General features: G+C 43.9%; 1 long non-coding RNA gene across 1 annotated transcript in view; it reads left to right on the top strand.

Annotated features, from left to right (window-relative positions):
• LOC307226040 overlaps positions 1-9,958 on the top strand; it is a 41,359-nt gene extending 31,401 nt beyond the window's left edge. The window contains exons 3-4 of the long non-coding RNA XR_013843283.1: positions 1,656-1,784; positions 8,857-9,958. This is a non-coding gene — a long non-coding RNA (uncharacterized lncRNA). The remainder of the gene's footprint in view (positions 1-1,655; positions 1,785-8,856) is intronic.
• Positions 9,959-23,379: the final 13,421 nt, after the last annotated feature.

Here is a 23,379-nt window from a genome sequence, read left to right as displayed (position 1 = left end):
GGTTCTGCTTATCTTCTCAACTCCTTTGCTGCAGTCTCGTGGAATGGCTGCTGCCACATGGCAACTGAGGGAAGACCTGTGTGGAGCTGGTTTCTCAGCTGAACCAACAGAATGGCCCTGCTTCCCATCTCTTCCTCTGGTGCAGCTTCATGGAATGGCTGCTTCCAGGTGACATTTAGGCTTTCCAAAAGGACCACCTGAGTCTCTCCTCAGTTGGTTCAAGTATGGCCTGCCTCTCCCATTGGTGAAGTCTTACCTGGGCCTACTAGAAAAAGTCCCAGCTTATTTTCCACCTAACAAATGGAGGGACTTTGGCCATCCCTAAGTATGTGGTGTTGTTGTTTTGTGTTGCTCCTGGAGCCTTGTAGATTATGTATTCAAGTTGGAGAACTTGGGGAGAGATTTATTGTCATATAAAACCTCCTGAGTTAGCGATGCAGGAGAAGTTTGATTCAGGTCACATCTAAATGCAAAACTATGTAAATAGAACTTCTTGAAACAATAGGCAAACCTAAACACAGCCATCCTTTGACATTCACGCTTTTAAGAATTTTGCTATGCAGTTGTCCAACCAAGTCATGTGCAAGCAAATGCATATACTGGGATAAAGCATGCATAAAAATGCACATATTAGTGACAATAATATACGAAAATGCATCACATTAGGGGAAATGGTTTTGCAAAAATATTTTGTGTAAATGGTAAATTAGGAGAAATTGCTATTGAATTTTCATGAGGACTTTCTTTTTTTAAAAAAAAATCACAAACTGATGTGGAAATGCAGAGAACAGAATTTAAGACTGTGTTGTGTTTTAATCCGCTTTTAGTCTATCATTGGTTTTAATTATTTTTGAATGTATTAAATAGTGTTTTTAACTGCTTTTACTGGTAATGATATTGTTTTATTCTTTTTTAAAACTGATCTAAGGTTTGTTCGTGGTTTTTTTTTACTTCTAAGCAGTATACAAATTTTATGAAATTGATAAATTATATTAATATGGGGGGAAATGAGACGCTGAGAGATTTGCCCACCTCTCACTCTGGTGATGTGCTTGCAACTGTTTTATTGTTGAACACAACCAAGTTGCATCTTTTCCTTTTAGTTCCCAGTTACACAGTCCTGTCAACCCACTTAAACTGAAGTTTCAGCTTCCAGTGGCAGCTGAACAGTATTTCTTGGGTTCATTGGGTAGGGCTTCATAATTCTACGTGATGTAATGAATTATGCAAAATGAGGAAGAAATTTGTGTTAAACTTGTATAATTTATTTTCACAGCAGAATCCTTTATTTATTTATTTGTGCAGAATACTGATTGACTTGGCGCAGCTTTCGTGTTGTATTTTTAATGCAAACTAAATGCTTCTCTGTCTATCCCTTTGCTCCTTAAACATTCTCTTTACTTCTGCTCTTAGATGGGATTATTTTGTGCACAGACGGTCTCTTGCTGCATCTGTGAAATTTCCCAAAACACATCCTGCCACTCTCCTTTCTTTAGCTAAATGACATTAGGCCTGCAAATGTGCTTACTGCTCTTCCACACAGGAATCTACTGCATGCCGATAAGATGGAAGACCAGGAGGACACTTTAAAAGCCTTAAGATGTTCTAAGCACTGAAAATAACTCATCAAAGCTTTGCCACTTATATATTAATAGGATTGGAAAAGTGCAGAGGAGGGTGAGCTGCAGACAGAAACCTGGATGCCTGCTTTTGGAAGGAAAAATACAAGCAACAGAAACCACTAAAAAATAAAATAAAACCCCATATGTTTCATAAGACAGAAGGTACACGTGATAAGTTACATGTGTCATTAATTTTTAAGTGATCTGAGGAGTGGGGTGGCATTGATTCATTTGTTTGCCATGAGCTCGGCAAAGGAAGGCCAGTCAGGGAGGGGGGAAAGTTGCAGCCAATTTTTTAGGATTTTATTTCACAGCAGCAACGTAGCGTTTAATTTTTATTGTTTTGACTGCAGCATGAACTGAGATGATGGATTAGACTAGGATGTGCTGGATATACTTTTGCATATACGAATACACAAGGGGGACCAAAACTCATCAATAATATAAACTGAGATTGAGGCATCAGGGGCAGAAAAATGCTTGAAGTGTACAGCTCTTCATGGCTTCCATGAGATACTTTGGGATCCTTATGGCAATGTGAACATTTCCATGAAATTACCTCCTGCTCCTATGTGACCTGCTCAGTTCAGACACAGGGCTGTAGCTCAGTGGCAGATCAGCTCCTTTGCAAGCAGACGGTCCCATGTTCAGATCCTGGCATCTTTGGGTCAGGCTGGGAGACACCCCTGTCCAAATCTTAACAGTAAATGAAGACCCTCCACCTGTTTTGAGACTACAGTTCCCATCATCCCTGACCGCTGGTTCTGCTAGCTAGGGATGATGGGAGTTGTAGTCTAAAAACAGCTGGAGACCCAAATTTGGGAAACCCTGGTGTAGACGATACTGAATTAGATGGTCTAAATTTGATGGACTCCATATAAGACAGCTTCCTGTGTTTGTTCATAAGATTTCTTCCCTTCCCTTCAGCTTACAGTTCTAGGGCAGCTTACAACAATATGGTGCCAAAAAACAGATAAACCAGTTAGAATTACAAAAAGAAGTAAAATCCTTCCAGCTAGAAAAGTGCAAATTCAGCAAAGAGGTAGGTCCCACAAAACAAAATACTTAACTGACAGTGGCCAGGGTAAAGGGTAAAAAGATATTTCCTAGGTCACCATTCCCTGCACTTCTGAGGGCTGTGGAACTACCAAGAGAGCACCCTTTGCCAATCTTAATACCTGAGAACATCAGGAGGGATGGAGACACTAACATGAGCACCTTGAATTGAACCTGGAAACCAAATGGAAACCTGCACAGTTGTTTTAAAACAGGGATTTTATGAACCTCAACCAGTCATATATATGCATATTCTCCAACATTTCTCCGATGAAAATAGGGATGCCCTATTCCACTATAATATTCATAATAATAATTTTTATATTCATATCCAGCCCATCTGACTGGGTTGCCCCAGCCACTCTGGGTGGCTTCCAACATATATACAAGCATACTAAAACATGAAACATTAAAAAAAATCCCCATACAGGACTGCCTTCAGATGGCTCAGGGGTTGAATGACTCCATAAAGGTAAAGGTAAAGGGACCCCTGACCATTAAGTCCAGTCGCGGACGACTCTGGGGTTGTGGCGCTCATCTCGCTTTACTGGCCGAGGGAGCCAGTGTTTGTCCGCTGACAGCTTCCAGGTCATGTGGCCAGCATGACTAAGCCACTTCTGGCAAACCAGAGCAGCGCACAGAAACACCGTTTACCTTCCCACCGGAGCAGTGCCTATTTATCTACTTGCACTTTGACGTGCTTTCGAACTGCTAGGTGGGCAGGAGCAGGGACCGAGCAACAGGAGCTCACCCTGTTGCGGGGATTCGAACCGCCAACCTTACGATCGGCAAGGCCTAGGTTCAGTGGTTTAGACCACCCGCGTCCCTCTTGAATGACTCCATACCTTCCAGCATTTCTCTGATGAAAATAGGGACATCCTAAGAAAAAGCAGAACATTCCAGGATAAATTAAGAAAATGGGACAGCTTCTGTAAATCCAGGGCTCTCTCCCTGGAAAATAGGGAGAATTGGAGGGTCTGTATATGGCTGCTCCAGTTTGGACCAGATGAAGTGTCTGTTGCAATTTCTTCACTTATCTAAATAGTTCTTTTCTTTTTGCTTTTTTGCAGCAAATTTGGAGCTTACTATCCACACCTTCAGTCAACTGTACATGGGAGAATAAGTGTGCTTTTCCCCATCCGCACCAATGACTGGATGTGACCAGTCTGAGACTAGTTCCATTGGTGGGCTCTGCAGATTTAGGGGAGCATGACCGCTTCAATTGAGCTGGGCATGAAGCCACGGGGTGCCATAACTATGCTGTAGAATGGAAGGGGAGAGGCGGGGGCCATCAAATTTTGGTGTCACACAGGAAGCCACTGAAATTTGAGACCCCAAGGTCCGCCACTGCTGCCAACCAGTAAATGGGCTCATTCCAAGACCCCATTGCATTTCTGTGTCTGCCTGAGCTGTGATGAACCTGGTTATTGTGATTAAAATTTATCTGCAGCTAATGATCACTGTCATGGGCAATATGTTGGAAGAATATCAGCATCTGTATGCATGACTGAGAATGAGAGAGCGGTTTCTCAGTCTTCTGTCGTGCCTGACAGAAAACATGATTAAAAACCTTCCACAGAGAAGGGGATTGACGCTCAAACAGTTTTCACACAAATGGAAATTTTGAGGATCCATTCCAGATCTGTCACAAATGCTGGATTTCTTTTTTCTTTTTCTTTTTAACAGGGTCATTCAGTTGATATCTATGAATGATTATTAAAAGCATTTTTGTTTTATCAAAGAGTTGCTGGTGTTGGGAGTTGCTAATATCAGTACAGTCTCCAGCCTACCTCCCCCCCCCCCCGATGTTGTTTCATTCTGGGGGTTTTCCTGTTTTATATTATTTTATCTCTCATAAGCCGCAGCGGGAGCTGTGTGACTGATGGAGCAGGTTAGAAATGTCAGGAATAAACAAATAATATGTCAAAATGACTTCAAGTTTGCATTTATTGCAAACTGGCAGGGCATAACGAATATATAATAAAATGGAGCTTAGACTGTAAGTAATGTTTCATCATCAACAGGATTTTAATTTAATCTCCTGTCATTTTGAGTCAGCTAACTAGCCTGTATATATCTGTGTTTGCGTGTGTATTCCTGAGAAAGCAGTGCTCAGAGACAAGTTTGCTGTTGCAAGCAGCGAGAAGGCAAAAGGGCAACACTGCCAAAGGCATGAAAGCTGAAAGTGACTATGTGGGGAAGTGGTTAATTCCAGCCTTGCCTTCAGGAAAGGATGAGTCCCAAAATATCACATTTTAACAAGCAATCTTTGGTAACTATATAAAGCTTCCAGGCACTTTGCCAAGGAGTTTGCTCGGAGGTCAAGTTGCAAGCATTGCATGCCTGATTCGACATATTTCTGCAGACAGAACAGCCACACACACACACACACACACACACACACACACACACACACACACACCTCAATGGCTAGAGGTTTTGACACATGCGTGGCCCACCCAATACTTAGGAAAGGGCCATAGCTCTATGGAGAACACATGCAAGCGGTCCCATCGTCAATCCTTGGCATTTCCAGGGAGGGCTGAGAGATATCCCGTCTGAAACCCTGGGGAGTTGCAACCAATTAGCATAGACAAGACTGAGCCAAATGGACCAGTGGTGTGAGGCAGCTTCCTATGTACCTTGCATGCTTATTCAGAAACAAGTCCTACTGAGTTCTTTGGAGTTAATCTCCAGATAAGTGCATATATGGCTCCAACTTTTAAGGGGCAGAAAGAGCAGGACTTATTACATCTCACGGCAAAATTGAATACTAGCTATCGATGCATTAAAAAAAGAGAGAACATATGCCATCAAGGTATAATTAGGCATTTACGCATTTCAATGTATCATTCTGTTTATTAACCATGGCTGTGCAGAAAACTAGTTTGAATCATTTTCTTTAAAAAATAAAACTGACTTTTTGCAATAGCATATCCTCCAACATTAGGGACGTGGGTGGTGCTGTTGTTCTAAACCACAGAGCCTAGATCAGAAGGTTGGCGGTTCGAATCCCCGCGACGGGGTGAGCTCCTGTTGCTCGGTCCCTGTTCCTGCCAACCTAGCAGTTCAAAAGCATGTCAAGTAAAAGTAGATAAATAGGTACCACTCCGATGGGAAGGTAAACGGCATTTCCGTGCGCTGCTCTGGTTCTCCAGAAGCAGCTTAGTCATGCTGGCCACATGACCCAGAAGCTGTACGCCGGCTCCCTTGGCCTATAGAGCGAGATGAGCGCCGCAACCCCAGTCTCGTTCATGGTCCGCCCTAATGGTCAGGGGTCCCTTTTTATCCTCCAACACTAATGTGACAAAAATAGGGATGTCAATAATAAGAATAAGAATAAGAATATCCCGCCCATCTGACTGGGTTGCCCCAGCCACTCTGGGCGGCTTCCAATGTATATAAAAAAATTATTAAATTGTGCAGGACTGCCTTCAGATGTCTTCTAAAGGTTGTATAGTTACTTGTCTCCTTGGCTTGGGGGTTACATAACTCCACACCCTCAAAAAATTATCCAATGAAAATAGCGGCGTTCTGAGGAAAAGCGGGACATATCAGGATCAAATCAGAAACCAGGACAGCTTCTTTCTGTAAATCCGGGAATGTCCCTGGAAAATAGATACAACTGGAGTAGGAGTTTCTCCATAAATGTGAGCATACTTGCTCAGACATTGAGTGCTGTTACTGCACCACAGAGATGCACTTGGCCATAATAAATTATACAGCTGGACTGGGAACACTTGTACCTTAACTAGGCCATGAAGCTTTTATCTGACTATTTAGCTGCCTGGGTGCAGTGAAACAGTGACCCTCATGTGGCCTTGGGAGATTCTGTATGGTTGCCTCCTTCTGCCAGTCTGCTGGAAATAATAGGCCATGCATAATAGTTCCGCAGACGTATGACATCCAGGAATTGACAGCCTGTTCTCTTTCTGCTCTGCTGCTGCATGAGTTCAAAGCAATAAAAGAAAATTAGCTGTAGTGAATACTCTTGTGTGAATGTTAAGGTGGAAACCGAATACTAGCTTAAGATCCACAGTTTTAATTCCTGTACTGTTGCATGTTGCTTGACAAAATGGTAAGTCCCCCTCATAAGGAATAGCTGGATATCAGCCACGAAACATGTGAACCATTTTTAGAATATGACATTGTACTAAAATAAAAAATAATTAGATGACAGCTGGCAGAATGGTGAAAGACTCTATGCAGCTAACAGTTCTGTAAATAAAAATGCTGAGTTGGGCCATTACTTCCCTTGCTAGCAAGGTTTTGGGAAAGGGGAGCTAGGGCCTTTTTAACAACAAATGTGCAACCATAAAAAATATTTTCACTGATATTGTGCAGGCAAGATGATGCTTTTGATACACAGCCTTCCTGTTTGAAGCAGCTGCCATTCAAGCAGAGAGCAAAGGCAGACGGAATGACCCCAAGTCATGAACAATGACTAGCAAAGAGTGGGCTGGAACAATTCAAACAGTCTGCAGCAAGAAGGTTATTAGCTGAGACTGTAATTTTATTGCTGTGTGGCGTCATTGCTTGCTTCCTGCTGCATGCATTTCTTCCCCTCTGTTCCAGGCAGATCACTTGTCTGGATAACTCAAAACTGAATTAAGCGCACCAACCCAAAGTCTGGTTGTATATTGGATAGGCAACCCATTATGTGCCAAATGCAGCAGGTCCAGTGGGCAATTGCCTTGCAATCTGCAGGTGAGAGCGATCACAGAGATGCTCAAGGTACTGTACTAGTGTTTGCACTGTGTCAGGAAAGAGCATCAGCCCTGGGTTACCCCTTCACCACACCCGTCTTCTTTTAAAAGGTATGTTCTACTGAGGCCCATTTTGCGGTCCTTCCAGCTCAACCGAAGAGACAGATGGAGACTCTGAAAATGCTCCTTCTATCAAGTTTGAGCAAAGCAGTGTTTCCAAAGCTGCTGGCAAGTGTGACATGCTCCCCCCCCCTCCAAGCCCATTAAAACAGAGAGACAACACACACACACACACACACACACACACACACACACACACGCACACGCACACACACACAGTGGTACCTCGGGTTAAGTACTTAATTCGTTCCGGAGGTCCGTTCTTAACCTGAAGCACCACTTTAGCTAATGGGGCCTCCTGCTGCTGCTGCGCCGCCGGAGCACAATTTCTGTTCTCATCCTGAAGCAAAGTTCTTAACCTGAAGCACTATTTCTGGGTTAGCGGAGTCTATAACCTGAAGTGAATGTAACCTGAAGTGTATGTAACCCCAGGTATCACTGTGTGTGTGTATATATATATATATATATATATATATATATATATCTCCAACCTTTCCTCTCAAGGAACTCCAATTGTACATGTATCGCTCCCAGTGCACAGTGCACCTTAGGCTGAGAGAGAGTTATAGGCTCAAAGTCAGCCAGTGAGGTTTACGGCTGAGTGTGAATTTGAACTTGCCACTCAATTAGGAGAGCACACCAAGTCATTCTTGGGTTGGATAACTAATGGAAGGGCCATAGCTTAGCAGCTGTCATAGACCATTTCTAGGTTCAATCCCTGATATCTCCATGAGAGCTTGGGATGTCCTCTCTCTGAAATCCTAAAGATCTAGTCAATAAGCACAATATTGAGTTAGAAGATGGACCAAAGCTTTGACTGAGAAACTTCCTGTGTCCTCCTGAGGTGGAAAGCAGGATACTTAACACGCCACCTGCACATGATACGTTTTGGAAATGAGGGGAGGAAATCACATGAGGACTCAGCACATCACAAGGTTAGTGTGCCACCCTTTCTCGAGCTGGTGTCCTCCAGATGTTTTGGATGTCAGGTCCCGTTATTCCTGACCATTGACCATGCTGACTGGGGCAGATGGGAGCTGAAGAAATTCAGCAGCATCCGGACCATGTCTCATATTTCCTAGATTGTGTAGACAAAGCAAAAATCACAACATGGGATATCTCCCCTATGCAGCGTTAATTCCATAGCTTCACTCAATTCAATTAGATGGAAAGCAAGGAGATGGGGAGTGGAGGAGAGACAGCATAGTCAGATGAAAACTAAATAAGAAAGAGATGAAATTAAGCTAAGTTAGATACATTTGTACAGTTAATATTTTAAGTGCTATTTGGATTTCTGTTTGTGGCCTCTTCGAAATATCAAAACTTCTTTTTTTCTTTTTCTCTTTTTACAGCTTCCAGAATGTAACATTATCAGGAAGGAATTCGGTGCCAGCAGTTTAGATTTGCCAGTTGCTAAAATATTTCTGGAAGTGCCACAGTCCAAGATAGAGTTACAGGGTAGTTAGGGATATGGCTTGCCCCTTCCAGGAAGATGGTAGCTTGGCTCAACTTGTTGCTCAAAGTCATAAAAGGCACCTGCGATGTTCCCAGTTAGATTCCACTTTTTGGAACTAAAGGCCTCCTTTGAAGTTCAGATCCACTGGTGGAGGGTATCACTCCCTCTTTTCCTGTTATTCAGAGATGATTGCCATCGCCCATGTAGCCAAAACACCACCACCCCAGGCACAAAACAACCCAGCTAAGACTGAGGGTGCTTTGTGTTTACAGGATGTTGAATGACTGCTTGGGGCAGGGGCTAAAAACCAGGTACGAGGAAGGATTGAATGGGGGGAAAGGTTGAGAGAAAAACAATCCCTTTGTCTGGATAGTTCATTTCCTGATTCACACGGAGGAGCTATTTTTAATGTTCCCAGGGGGGGAAAAGTCAAGGCTGTTTATAAAAATCAATGGAGAAATCTATTAATGTGTCTGGGATTGAGCACCATATGCACACCTTACACCTGCAAAAAATAAATAAATTCTGAAGAAGTCCAGTAAGTACCGAGTGTGCACTAGAACGCTAACACATTTTTCCAATCTTAAATTCGGTTCTCCACATTCCCACATCCTTCTCTTAGAATGCCAATGGGGCCTGGAATGTTTTAAACAGTTTATATAGTGCCCTTTATTGCAAGACCACAGGGCAGTTTATGACATAGAACATAATCAGCAGTATACATCCATACATAGCTTAATATCTATTGTTGTTGTTGTTGTTTAGTCGTGTCCGACTCTTCGTGACCCCATGGACCAGAGCACGCCAGGCACTCCTGTCTTCCACTGCCTCCCGCAGTTTGGTCAAACTCATGCTGGTAGCTTCGAGAACACTGTCCAACCATCTCATCCTCTGTCGTCCCCTTCTCCTTGTGCCCTCCATCTTTCCCAACATCAGGGTCTTTTCCAGGGAGTCTTCTCTTCTCATGAGGTGGCCAAAGTATTAGAGCCTCAGCTTCAGGATCTGACTTTCCAGTGAGCACTCAGGGCTGATTTCCTTAAGAATTGATAGGTTTGATCTTCTTGCAGTTCATGGGACTCTCAAGAGTCTCCTCCTGTATCAAGAGTCTCCTCCAGCATTAATATCTATACAATACCCAAAAAGTTAAATACAACTATAATCAGTGCTATTTTTTTCTAGAAAAAGAGTTTCTGGAACTCACCACGAACACCTCCATTGTTCTCTTGGAAAAGCAATGGCACCCACCTGAGAGATGCCAGAACTGAGTTCAGGCGAGTACCAGCTGAAAAAAAGCCCTGATAACCCTGGGTGCCCAGACCTTGTTGTTGGTTCCAAAGGGGCCCACACAACAGTTCAAGCTTCAGGGCCTAAAAAATGTAGGTCCTCCACTCTGCTAAGGTAGGCAAAATGCCACTATCCACCCCCAAAAGGGAAGTACCAGAATCAAGGTTTCCAGAAGCACAATAATCTTTATCATTGAAAAGGAGAAGAAGCAAAGCTGGGAGGAGCCCCCCAAAAAAAACCCCCAATGAGAACTGAGCATGCTCAGTGGCATTGGGTTGTTGTCTATGTTAGAGGCAGGGGAGGGGACATATTTTGTTGTGTATTTAAGGGATGTTGGAGGAATCTTCTCAAAATGGATATTCAGCTAGATTTCTTTCAGTACACCCATTCAACCCCAATCATCACATGGACTCTTGCTGTTAATGATTTTCAACTAAGTTCTCTACAATGTTTTGCATATTATATGAAAATGTATACGTAAATTGCTTTGCAATTTTTGTCATTTGCATATTCATTGATGTACAATTGCCACTGTCCCGACAGGTGCCTTATTGCTTTTCTTTTTTCCCTGAAGAGCTATTTATTGACTTTGTGTAAGTTGTTCGTTGCTAGAAGAAGACCATATGCATGGAGGCTGCAACCCTAACCATGCCTGTTCCAAGTTAACTCCCACTGAATTCAATGGGGCTTGCTCCCAGGCAAGTGGGGTTAGGATGCCTGGCTGAATCCGTTTCTTACTGTGAATTTTAAAAACCAATAAAATGCATTCCCCGTTGTTGTTCTTTTCATGTGGAAGGATTGTTCTTTTGCACAGAAATCATCTCGAGCTGTCATGTTTCAGCAGACACCTATACAGGACTATTTTCCGAATAAAACATATGTTTATGAAATAAAATGCAATTTTCAAAACGGACATGCATGCAGTTAAATGACAGGAGGAAGTCATCCAGTCCAAGACACAAAGGACAAAATATTGACAAGGAGCTGAGCTGTCACTTCCTGATTTTAGGGGGAGGCTGAGTGTGTGGTTAAAAGGCAAGATTTGAACCAATGACTTCTTGGTTCTCATTACACTTAAAGTCACTACACCAGATCTAAAATGAGAGAAACATTTGACAGGTCCCGGTTATGAGTCTGACCATTCCAAATCTAACAAACCAAGATATAAATAACAGGTGTCTTCATGTTATTCCTCCCCAGGAGAGGAGAGGCCCGCTGCTTTTACTCAAACGAAAGTCTATTTTTACAGTGAGCATCTCCACAAATAGACTTTAAGTCATTTAGTTTCCCAGAGAAGGGGAACTCTGGGAATTGCAGTTTCATGAGAAGGCTCTGGGGATATCTAAGAGAGAAGTCAATACACTTTTAGCAAACTACAATTCCAATAATTCTTTGGAAGAAGCCTAAAGTGGCATAAAACCTGTATAGCCTGATAACGTAGTTGGGGTCATAGGAGATAGTTAATTGTTCCGTGCTTGTTCACTATTGCAGCCAAGCAAAGGGTCAAGTTACAAAATGTTGATAATTAATATTCAGTCAGATAATTTACATTATCAGTTAATGAGGCATTCAGGGTGCCTCAATGTGTGCTAATTAAACACCTAATTGTAATTTGCAGATCAGCATTAATATATCAGCGATAAGCACACATTTCTCTAATTGGAAGAGGTCACATTACCAGTATATTGTGGAACAGTATGCAGTTACAAAGTGTGTACATTGATCCCTGCTTTACACCTCCATTTAATCACATCCAGATACATACTTGGCAAAAGCCATAGGCACAGTCAGTAAATAAAGTTTCGAAATGTTGCAGTTTTTGTAAAAGAAGAGTCTTAACAGCCACTAGCAAAATCTGTAGAAATTTTGTCTTTCTCTCATGGAGAATTCTTTCTTTCTCAAGAATTTATGACTTCTAGTCTTTCGTAAATTATGGCTATCCCCTTATGCCCTCTGTGCCCATGAGAGTTCTGAATTTAGGGCCACATGACACATGCCAGGAGAGATCAGTGGCCGAAGGTTTTTTTTCTTTTTAAGTAAATGCATAATTTGATTGCAAAAACAGCACCGAGTTAGGGACTTATCTAAGCTGTTCAATATGTGTTGTTTTTCGAGTCTGCTTTACTATTTCAAGCTGTGGAGGAAAAGAAACACAGGCATCTTCATCATGTCTTTATCTCTCTCCCACCCCTTGCAAAGCAGCAGAAGATTGGAATAAGGTGACTGTAAACGGAAGATGGTGGGGGAGGGGGTAGATTTCTCTGCACTGCTCCGTAATTATATTAGCAGCCCCTCTCCCCATGTCTGAATTTAAGAAACCAAAAAGATATACAATATTCTGAGAAATCAATCATGGTACACCCAGTATGACATGTAGTTTGGCACTTGCTTGTAAGCTCTTCTGGCCTGGAACCCACAATTTAACGCACTATATGAGCTGATAGGTAAAGGTAAAGGGACCCCTGACCATTAGGTCCAGTTGTGGCCGACTCTGGGGTTGCGGCGCTCATCTCGCTTTATTGGCCAAGGGAGCCGGCGTACAGCTTCCGGGTCATGTGGCCAGCATGACTAAGCTGCTTCTGGTGAACCAGAGCAGTACACGGAAACACCATTTACCTTCCCACCGGAGCGGTACCTATTTATCCAGTTGCACTTTGAAGTACTTTCGAACTGCTGGGTTGGCAGGAGCAGGGACTGAGCAACGGGAGCTCACCCCGTTGCGGGGATTCGAACCACTGACCTTCTGATCGGCAAGTCCTAGGCTCTGTGGTTTAACCCACAGCACCACCCGCGTTCCTTTATATGAGCTGATAGTGCAATATAATTACTAATTAAAATAAATAAATAAATTGAATCAACAGGTATCCTTCTCATTTGTTGTAGATGAATCACAGCCACCCGTCTTTTCCTAGAAATTATATTCCCCTGGAATAGACATTGCATGGAATACATGTACTGTACGTGCATCAGATTTCCACCTGTTCTGTAATGTGTGAACTGACTCTTTGACTGACTGTGAAGTCTCTTGAAAGGGAATGTGCCACTTCTGTTCAACGTCAAGCACACTTCGCCATAAGTTTTACATAGCAGTACTGGAAGATAAAGCCACAATAGTTCTTGCGCTGCACACACACACTCTCACACAAACACACACAGCTTCAGAATGAACTTATCTCATCTATCCAAGGATTTTAAAAAAGTAATTAATTTTTTTTTTGTTCTCCAAAGAAGAAATTTGATTGTAAAACTTATTATTATTATTATTACCTAATTATTTCCAGCTTCAAATTAAGTTCTCCTTTATTTGCATTTTCACGGATTTGAAATGACGTTGGCTGATTCATACATCTTTTGTTTCATAATCTAGGGTTGTATCTGCTATTTCTCAAGTAGCATTTATTATTTATGTTATGAGCTTTTATCCCAGTGATACAACTGTTTCCTTGCATTAATCACAATTGCTTTGCATCCCCCCCCCCCGGCTGTCACTGAACTGTCATCAGTCCTCAAATTAAATTGTCCAGTGACACCTAGTGACCAAGAATGGAATTCAAAACAGCACAGACAATATTCTCCAAAATTAAATTGACATGATGCAAAACAACTACACATCAGTGCTTTCTGGGATAAGCCCCCTTCTCCACAACAGGTCTTACTTTTGAGTAAAGGACTGTACTGTTTGTAGTGTGGCCATGTGTATTATACTTCACACAGAACGTTCCTCTATTTGAAGAGCTGTCACTGGATAGTCCTCTATTCCACCAGAGCAGAGGGGGAATTTTCAGGCCAAAAGCAACTTTCCAGGGACCACATGCCAATGATGGGTGTGGACAGAAGTGAACATGGGTGGACCAAGACAGGTGATTCCTACTTTTGAACAGTAATCTAATACAGTTGTACCTTGGATCCTGAACGCCTTAGTACTCGAACGTTTTAGCTCCCAATCACCACAAACCCGGAAGTGAGTGTTCCGGTTTGCGAAAGTTCTTTGGAACCCAAACGTCCAACGTGGCTTCTGTGGCTTCCCATTGGCTGCAGGAGCTTCCTGAAGCCAATCAGAAGCCACACTTTGGTTTCTGAACAATGTGGAAGTCGAACGGACTTCCAGAACAGATTCTATTCGACTTCCAAGGAAGGTACAACTGTAGTTCAACCATCAAATACTCTACCTCTCCATCCTCCATGCAGGCAAGCAAGAGGCATTATCTTAGCCAAGTCACGTTCTAGCTAGGAAAAAGCACTTGAGGGCTGTGTGGAGCAGGGCCAGTGAGAAATGTGGCCTTCAGATCAGGGGCTTAGACTGGGGAGAGTTCCAAGGGTCATAGAGAGAGGGGTGGAGGGCCACATTCACACACCCCAGGCCTGAGGTTCACCGCCCTCTTTTTGGAAAGCTGTTGGGTCCAAGTCTGGTTTTAAAACAAAGAAGCATAAGAAGGTTGAACAGGGACCTTCAAGTTGCCCATCAACAGATACCACCTGGAGAGGAGATGAGTGGACATACAAGTCAACTGGTCTCAGTCTTGCCCACTATGGTGATATGCACTATATTTCCACTTAAACTGCAGAAGTCATTTTTAAATTTGCTTCTGCGCATATAACTTTTATGCAAATTGGCACCTTCTTTTGTCCACTTTTGGTGATGCAATTATTCCTCTTGAGTGGCCAGCCTCATAAATGGCTACCCTAGCCCATTAGGCTTGCAATCTCAAACCCTACAATGAATTGCACAAAAGAGCAGTCAAAAATTGCCTGTGTCGCTCTAGGCCAGGAACCCTGATAGCTCTTGCGGGCATGCACACAGGAATTTGTTTACTTGTTTACTCATTTTTCAATATATCAAATTTGTGCGCGCGCACGCACACACACACACAGAGAGAGAGAGAGAGAGAGAGAGAGAGAGAGAGAGAGCAGGAGCAGTTCTGTGCAAAAGAGCTGCTTTTAAAAATAAAATACCACAAACAAACACTCAGCAAGCAGGGACACGACACTGTTCAGGGGGTGCATGACAGGGATCATTGGGGGGACACCTGGTTTGCACACCCCCAGATTGTGAGACTAGGGCACCGGGCCCCCTGCCCCCCCCACACTACGCCACTGTCAGCAACAACTGGTGGGAAAAAGCAGGTAGATTCCCTTCCTCTGGGCTGATGAAAACAAAATGAAGGTAGGGGGTGTGCAGACGCAAGGAGCTGTATCGGTGCCCTCCCATTGGCAGCCCAAAACAGTGGGGGAAAGGCCCAGGGAGTGCACACATGGGTGGGAAGGCTCCTAGCCACTCTGAACCAAAGAATATGCCTACACAAAACAAAACACAGCTCACACAATGTGCTTCAGCGCATCCACAGTTAGGTAACATGAGATGTCCTTATGATCTTAATGCTCTTATAACAGGATCCACAGTTAAAAGCAAGAGGACTGTGTATTTGGGGCAGTCTTCAAACTCCTTTCTCTTTCCAAGGTCAAATTCACGGCTAGGAGGCAAGGCAAAGTGAGGAGGCAGGGGTTTGAGAAAGTAGACTAAGAGGGCAATGGAGATGGATGCGGCTTGAGGAAAGGGGGAAAGGAAGCCAGAAGGGGCCTATGAGAGCATATTTAAGGCTGAATCTATTGACAACCACAGGGGACAACAAGGTCCAAGAAGCAGTGGTTGGGGTGTGTGACAGCGGCAGAGCAAGCCAATTGGGCGCCTGGGGCGGCATGTGTGCCTTGCATCCAGGGGCAGGGCCAGCCGCCTGTGGGGTGGGGCCAGCCGGGGCAGGACACTCCATGGGGGCCTCTTAGGAGTCTGCCTGCCCCCTCCCACTCAGCCACCCTACAGCTGAGGGGGAGGCAGCGGGTGGACCCAGTGGCGTAGCGTGGGTTGTCAGCACCCGGGGCAAGGCAAGTAATTTGCACCCCCTAACCCCTGGATTTGCGCCCCCTAACCCTAACCCCCAGATGTTGCGCCCGGTGCGGCCGGCCCCCCCTGCACCCCCCACGCTATGCCACTGGGTGGACCATTTGGGCAGAGCGGAGCCTGCGTGCATAAGCCACCGCATCTCTCCCAAGAAAGAGATGGCTTGGGCGCACTGCAGGCCCCACGGTGAGTGCTGCTTGGCATTTTTTCACACACACCCCTCGGTGGTGACACCCGGGGTGACTCGCCCCCACCGCACACCCCTTCCTCTGCCCCTGGGTGGTGATTAAACAAGGATTGCATCTTTCATATTAATTTTAACTAAGCAGACCGTTCTTTTCCTGCAGGCTTTGAATGGTCTAATGCTCAGCAGCAGCCACATCCATAGCACAGACTAGAATAAGACATGCATAAAAGAATGTCATAATTTTATTTCACCACCATGGGGCATTGTTTGCAAGCCAGTGAGGCCTCGAGAACCAGAAAGTTATCAGCAGTTTTGCACTAGTTGCAAATATTTTAAAAATATAAGTCATAACCACCAGTTAGTATCTACGGTATACAGTTCTTTAGAACTGCAAAGGACTCCGCGGTGATCTCATTGCAGTCCTGTCATTAGAACAACTGTATGTGAGGTGGGTTTGCCTTACTATCCTTAAAAAAAAGTAATCATGGTTTCGGGTGGCCATTCTGAAGCACAGACATTTTTGAGAAATTTCACAAATTGCTGCAAAAATCTTGTTGAAAATCAGCACCTTTAAAGGCAAGATCATCTTGGACAACAGCAAAAATGCAGACACTCGTAATCATGTATCCCTTGGGGGAATTTACAAACAGGATTTGACTTTCTTGTTATTTTTTCCATGACAAAAGTCAAATTCTGTGAAGACAAGCGAAAGATGTGTTGACTAAATAATGCCTATAGGCTGTTTTAGGTATGACTGGATAAGGTCTGTTTGTGGTAAATGAGTTAGCAGATGGTGAAGCCTCCAAGATTATGGGCTGTTCAATAACCTGTGCTGCATTGAAAAGGTGCCACTTTTGGAAATACCCATCTTTCCTCTTCTTCCCACAGCGATTTTCACTATTACCTGGAGGTGAATATACTGTATTTTTAAAGTTCTACAAGTCTGTGTAAAGTTTTACAAGTCAATGGAGTTTGGCTTGGTTTATCCTTCTCAAATTCCACAAGATAATTACAAAATGCAGCTATGGCATTGCAATGGCCTTTAAGAACTCAGAGCATTTATTAACTCTCATAACACTTTCTGAAGATGTTCAGAAAGGGGAAATAATATGGCCAAAAAACAAAAGCCAAAAAGGGTGATGTTACTCTTTTCTAGATAAGAAATGGCCAGGTAATTATTGTAGCAGTGCCAGCTCTAGGTTTTGGATGACCCTTGAGCAAGATACCCCCCCTGGACATCTTTCCCACAGTAGAAAAGGATAAGGAGGTTCATGGGATTATTAGCAACTGGCTTCCTGCTGGAGTGTGGGCCCCTGGCACATGCTTGATCGTGCTGATATTTGGTGCTTAGATGCCTCTGCTAATGGTTATAAAATTGGCAGACTTGCAGTTAAAATGCACAAAAGGGGTGGCTGCTGAAGGCCTAGCTTCGAAAATTCACGACTGGTTGCTATACAAGTACATTTTGACTTGTGGGTTGCCACACTGAAAAGGTTAGTAACCACTGACATACAGCACATAGTTTGTATGTCAGGGGTTCAATCTCTGGAATCTCCAGTTAAAAGAATCCGTTACCAAGTGATGTGGAAGTCTTTCTGAGATACTACAGAGCCACTGCCAGCAGAGTAGACCTAGGTGAACAAAGAATTGGCCTGCACAAGGCAGATTTCAATATACTACACTGAGACCTACTATAAGCAGCTATAAAGATACCATAGACACAGAACAGAAAGAATGGGTTAGTGTCTAAAATTTGGAAAGCGAGATTTAATTGTGGCATTTTCTCCCCAGACTATATTATGTATTATTTAAGAAACACTGTGCTGTATGTCGTTTCATAAACAGAAGTTATATAACATTTAACTGATAACCTTAAAGGCTGTTATCTCTCAAAACAAAGATCATGCGTGATTTCTGAAGCAACCAGACTGTCTTACAGTGGTTTTCGAAATGCAAATTAATTTCATACCAACAATATTGCAGTGACTGAACCGCAATCCACAATCTAATGAAACTGGGTCAGATTTAATGGCTTTTAAGCCAACCCAAACAGTGATGAGTCACTTCATAATAACTCTCTTCTATTTAAGCGTGAAATGTTGGCCATTATCTCAGATATATTGTGCTATGTTCTTGTGCAAATAAATCCTCCATTGTCTTCCAAAGATATTTGAATTCGGAAGTACAACTGGGAAATTTTAGGCTCTGGGCTTCATGGTCTTATGTGGGGATGCAGAGGCTCTTTAGATGGTAAATAACTTCAAAATATGGCAATCCAAAATATGCTGGGGCCCCTTCTGCTTATTCTACAGTGTGTGGCTCTGGATTGATGCCCTAAAGCCTTCTATAATGGGATTCGGCACTGAATTATTGAAATTCTGAGGAAGAAATGAAGGTAATTCTAGAGCCAATGAGATACCACTAGGAGTTCTTCTCTGGACCACTCAGACAATGTACTTCTTTGAATGTGTAGAAACCAAACCAATATATAAGCTAGGAACTGTCTCAAGGCACCACTGTAACACAATCCCATCTCCTCCACTGCGTTTAGTCATAACTGGCCAGATTTGCCACAGCCAAGAGGACCCACAGAAGAGGTCATGAGTTAGACCCAGATCTCCTATCCAGCCCAGCTTAATAGGTGCAGTGAGCTTAGCACTGCAAGGCTGAGCCTTACAGGGACAGAAGGTGAATCACGAGAGATGGGCTAGCAATGGCAGTTTGAGGGCTGTCTGTCTTTTCATGCCAGTGCTAGAATTAATATGACTACCAGTATTTAATTAAAGCTGAATACTGAAATTGTTGTTTAGTAGGTTTGAAATATTGGCCCCCAGTATTTTGAGAAGAGTTATCCAACTCTTCTTTCACAAATGCATCAGAAACATTCAGCTCCAAGATTGCAGAAAATGTAGCTGAATGTTTTCATATTTTGCTGTGTTGAGTAATCTGTGTACAGTATGTTGATTCTTTCCTATCGCCGCATTTCCTGCAATTTATTCTACATTTTTATTGCTACAAACACCATGATGCAATGTGAAATCTGCAAGGGCAATAACAATGAGTGAGTTCTTTAAAAAGAGGAGTCAAAACTCAAATACGGAACCGATATTTTCTGAAAATGTTGGAAGCCATACACCCCACCCCAAAATCTCAGATGTACAGTAGTAGACCAAGTTTACTCAGTAGTAAGGGACATGCTCTCTGGATGCGTTCAGAGGCACTCTCATTATGACATCTACCCCCAAAGAATGAGTCCTGATTTTCAGTGCAGATCCTGGGGCTGAGCCACCGTAGTCCCTAGCATAAAGTCAGCAATGCATTTCTGCAACGAGCAATCTTGCTCGATGGTTGACAACACTAAAGCGACAGATTCCGGAAGCAGAGGGTGATGGTTGGGTAGACAGTATGTCACAGCATAATGGCAAAAGCTGCATGGTGTCAGCGGGCAATGTGGTCGCAACATCTGACTAATTACAGTAACCATAAGAAGCAGACAGATAAAGCTTGGTTCTTTTTCCTTTGGAGGGCTGTTCCAGGAAACAGTGTGTTTCGACTCTGAGCCCTCACAAAGTGCTGTGGTGCAGGCTAGTATGGTGTTTTATTTCTTATGAAGAAGAATTGGGGAGGGAGCATCAAGCAGGCCCGTACAATGTGCAACCCACCACAGTGGACGCAGCCCACCAACCACATATCTCTACTCATTAGGGGCTCCTTCCTCCACCTGTTATTACTGCTGTAAGCTCCCGGCAGGCCACAAGGGTGGTGGGCTAAGCCCTGCTTGTGCTTGGATGGATGGACCTGCTTATGAAGGCCTAACACTGATGGTCATCATACTGCTTTAGCTATACAATGGCTTCCACTGCAAGAGCTCTTATGGGAAAGAAAGGAAAGCATTACATGTCAATCCAAATCTTTAAGAACATAAGAAGAGGCTGTTGGATCAGACCAGAGGCCCATCTAGTTCAGCATCCTGTTCCATAGCTGTCAACTTTCAGATTTGTGAATAAGGGGTCAGCAGCCTGGAAAATAAGGGATCAGCAGCCTCACCTGTCCCGGGGACAGTCTACAAGATATCTAACCATCCGGGATAGCAGGCAGGAAGCAGTGGGAACCGGCACTGGAATAAGGGAACTTCCCGCAAAAAAAGGGAAGGTTGACAGCTATGTCCTGTTCTCACAGTGGCCAACCTGATGCCACCTGGTTCTCAGAAGCACTGCTGCCTCCAGCCGTGGAAGCAGAGCATAGCGATCATGGCTAGTGGACAATGATAGCCCTCTCCTCCATGAATTTGTCTAATCCTGCTTTAAAGCCATGCAAGCTAGTAGCCATCACTGCCTCTTGGAGGAACAAGTTCCAGGCTTTGACTCTGCTGCATGAAGGAGAGCTTTCTTTTATCTGTCCTAAATCTTCAGCTTCGTTGGACGTCCACAAGTTCCAGTATTAGGAGAAAGGGAGAAAACCTTTTCTCTATCTGCTTTCCCCATGTCATGCCTGTTCTGCCCCCACAGGGGTCAGTTATTTAGCGGTAGCAAATCTGTGTAGTTGTACCTCGGAGGTTGAGCACCTTGTGAGTCGAACGTTTTGGCTTCCGAATGCCGCAAACCCGGAAGTGACTGTTCCGGTTTGTGAATGTTCTTTGGAACCCGAACGTCCGACGTGGGTTCTGCAGGTTCCGATTGGCTGCAGGAGCTTCCTGCAGCCAATCAGAAGCCACGCCTTGGTTTCTGAATGTTTTGGAAGCTGAACGGACTTCCGGAACGGATTCCATTCGACTTCCGAGGTACGACTGTATTGGTATTAGATAGAAGGAATAACAATGTTGACCCTTTAAGGAAAATAAATGCCTTTGCCCCTTTTTAGACCCCAAGGCAGGTTGGGATATGTAGGCACATTTTCTGTTGGCTCTGCCAGAGAATGGGAAAAGACCTCCCTTCTATTGGCTCTGATCAGAGCAGGAAGAAACATGCCTTCCTCCTTTGTAATCTAGTGGCAGTCTAGTTATGGCAAATCTAAGAAGAAAAGCAAACTCACTTCATCCTTATGGAGCTTCACAGAGAACTTCATAAAACACTTCTAACCACCTTCATTCGGAGCCATACATAGAACAGCCTATTGGAATGTGAGTAATATTTCCACATGCACCTTCAATAAATCTAGGTATGAGAGCTTTCGTTGAGTTTTGTTAATACTATCCAGAAAGAGAGAAAAATCTCCAGATGGAACAATAGGGAAGAATGAATTATGTGCTCTATTTCTCTAAAACAAGAATTTGCCTGTGTAAAGAAAAAGTGGCTTACATCTGTGCATGTGAAACCAGCCCTGCTGGTCTCCCAGAGCAATTTACAAATGCCAACAAGGTTCTTAACGTCTTAACCTGCCAGCTTGCTAACCCTGGAATTTTCGCTACCCTCTGCATTGAAGAAAAGTGTATCCTGCTTTTCCTAGCAACTCTCTGCAAACTTATGCAACTCTGCAACTCTCCTCACCCAGTAAGCCTTCTCCTTTGCAATTCCACTGAAGTGCTAATTCCCCATTGCAAAGCCCATGTACCTTCTCAAACAGTTAAACTGGAAGATCACAGGAATAAAACCCTAGAGTAAAAGCCACACCTCAAATCTAGTGTCTGCAGCTAAAAGCAGAGATTTAAAAAAGGCAAACTTCTTAAGGAAGACATTCCTATCCCTTCTGCCACAGCTAAGAGACTTTGGGCAGCAGTGCCACTGTTTGGCTCAAAACTGCTATTGCGGCTTTATGTTCTAAATTCACAAAGGCTTCTGCAGCAGCCATCCCACCCAACGTAGCATTTCAAGCAGGTGAACGACCAGAGGGACTCCAGTTTCCATGGGGCCATGCACGCTTTGGAGAAGCACATAAAGGAACAAGAAGCAGAGGCTGACAGGGCTGCTGATGAACCAGAGGTACATTCTCAAGACAGCAACCCAAGCTCCTCGAGGACCAACACCATCGCAAGTTCATCAGTAGTCACTTCAGGATGTCACTCCTCATGGCACAAACACTCTCCTTGTTCTCCCCACTCCTCACTAACAGGGAGCTCTCACACCCACTTTTCCGTTAGCAGGTCGTCTTATCCAGGGGTCAGCAAACTTTTTCAGTCCACTGTCCCTCAGACCTTGTGGGGGGCCGGACTATATTTTGAAGGGAAAAAATGAACGGATTCCTATGCCCCAGAAATAACCCAGAGATGCATTTTAAATAAAAGCACACATTCTTCTCATGTAAAAACATGCTGATTCGCGGACCGGATTTAGAAGGCGATTGGGCCTGATCCTGCCCCTGGGCCTTAGTTTGCCTACCCATGGTCTTATCAGTCCAGAGCCTCACATATGGCAGATGAAGTAACCCTCGCGAACGCTGAGGCAGCAGCTGCAGAAAGGTGTGCTGAGTTCACCAAGAGGGAAGAAATATTGAGGAGAGAAACTGCAGCACTTGAAGTTAGGCTTCATAGCTTGAAACAAGAGGCAGAAGCTGCGCAGGCTCTTGCCTGAGTGTTGGAGGAAGAGGTGATGGGCCCTACTCCAGGGATAGCCTCCTACTCCATGGGTTGGAGGACAAAGATTCACAACAATGAGTGCTTTCCAGTATACTCAACCCCAGCACACCGACGTACATACCAGCAGTAACTTCCATGCAATCAACATCGCCTGCAATTCCTGTGTCAGCAGCTGCAAATCACTTTCTGTTCCCAGATCCAGATCCAGCGATGGTTCAGATTGCAGAATCAGAGATTCCTACACAGCATCCCATGAAGGTGCCTGCCACAATGCCCACTACCAAACCTGAACAGGTTGAGCAGCTACCTGTACACCTCACACCCTCTTCAGTCCATACCTTCTGTCTGCAGACGACACCAGTTCATGACAGTGTGGCGGCTGGGACTGGACACCCCACAATGCCCACCTTCGTCTACCTTCCATCTTATCATCATAGCCCCGTGCCTTATAGGTTTCCCCTTTCTTACTCATGCTGCAGGGTGACATCACATTATTAATTATTATTTATTCAATCTCTTTGAATAAATTAACTCAGTGTTG

The sequence above is a fragment of the Podarcis cretensis genome, assembly GCF_951804945.1.
Source record: "Podarcis cretensis genome assembly, chromosome: 10".
NCBI lineage: Eukaryota > Metazoa > Chordata > Lepidosauria > Squamata > Lacertidae > Podarcis > Podarcis cretensis.
This window is presented reverse-complemented; position numbering and strand designations above follow the sequence as displayed.